Here is a 1,587-nt window from a genome sequence, read left to right as displayed (position 1 = left end):
TAAAGATCTGAAAGAGAATAAGGCTGGAAAGGGAGGCAAAGGACTCAAACCAGAAGACAACAAAGCCTTTGAGGACCTTAAACGCCAATACAAGGAGTCTCAAGAGGAAAATGAAGACATAAAGGCAGAATTTCAAGCTCTGGTCTATGAAGTTGAGGATTTTGAGAAGGAAATTGCTGACCTGAACAAGAAACTGGAAGTCTCTGCCCAGCACGAAACTACCATCATGGAACTCAGAGAACAGCTGAAAGTTGCTCTCTCAACTAAAACCAATCAGTTGAGGGAGAAAAAACTAAAAGAGGAGAAAGATCCGACCAATGACGAAGGCTTGACCCGCAAACAGGCCAACCTGGACCTGCTCTGGGAACTGGAAGAGTGCAAAGCCCGGCTGGTCCAGCAAATGGACACAAATGACAAATACAAAACTCAGATCAAAAAGCTGAAACAACAGGCTAAAGATCTGAAAGAGAATAAGGCTGGAAAGGGAGGCAAAGGACTCAAACCAGAAGACAAAAAAGCCTTTGAGGACCTTAAACGCCAATACAAGGAGTCTCAAGAGGAAAATGAAGACATAAAGGCAGAATTTCAAGCTCTGGTCTATGAAGTTGAAGATTTTGAGAAGGAAATTGCTGACCTTAACAAGAAACTGGAAGTCTCTGCCCAGCACGAAACTACCATCATGGAACTCAGAAAACAGCTGAAACAACATGAAGAGGAGAAAAAGGCACTGAGTGAATTGAGCAAACTCCGGGAGAAAGAAGCACAAGATGCCAAAAGAGAACTGAAAGAAGTGCAGACTGAGATGAAAACGGTCTCTGTGCAGACTGACTCGGATGTTACAGAGATGAAAACGGTCTCTGTGCAGACTGACTCGGATGTTACAGAGATGAAAACAGTTTCTGTGCAGACTGACTCTCTGAATCAGGAAGGGATCTCCAAAGAAGGAGAAACCGCAAATTCCCAAAATCAAAACACAGAACAGACTGGGGAAGAGACAACAGGTGTTGAAAAAACATCATCTCCTGACACAGCCAATGATGGAAAAGCTGAACATGAGTGTGAAAAGGAAGAGGACGCTCCGATTGATGGAACAAAGAAAGATCTTCCAGAAATCCAAGAGGAACTTTCTGACAAAGACATCAAAAGCAAGGAGGAGAAAGAAGAAGAGGTTGAAGTAGGAGTGAAACAAAAGAAAGGAAAAAAGGTTAAGAGGTCTTCTTTCACCAAATTTTTGCTCAGACTTTGGTGCATCAAATATACTCCAAACGACTGTGACTCTGACGTCAGAGAGCAGGAGACCAACACACACCCTACACACAATAACATCTGAAATTTGTGAGGTAGGGACTTCAAAAAACGGGCTGCATGGTTAAATTGACATTTTCTTACCATGCATGCGTGGGGTTTTCTCTGGGTGCTCCTGTTCCCCCCCACCACCACATACAATAAAAAATATGCCAGGTTTCTTCTGCCATACAAAGGCTGATGTTAAGGTTTACCTCTAGTAATAAATTAAATGACTGTATTCTGTTTTATTGCCATGTATTCACAAAATATATTTGTAACGACTGTAATAGTTTTATATTT

The sequence above is a fragment of the Oryzias melastigma genome, linkage group LG10 (genome assembly GCF_002922805.2).
Source record: "Oryzias melastigma strain HK-1 linkage group LG10, ASM292280v2, whole genome shotgun sequence".
In the NCBI taxonomy this organism is placed as follows: domain Eukaryota; kingdom Metazoa; phylum Chordata; class Actinopteri; order Beloniformes; family Adrianichthyidae; genus Oryzias; species Oryzias melastigma.
This window is presented reverse-complemented; position numbering follows the sequence as displayed.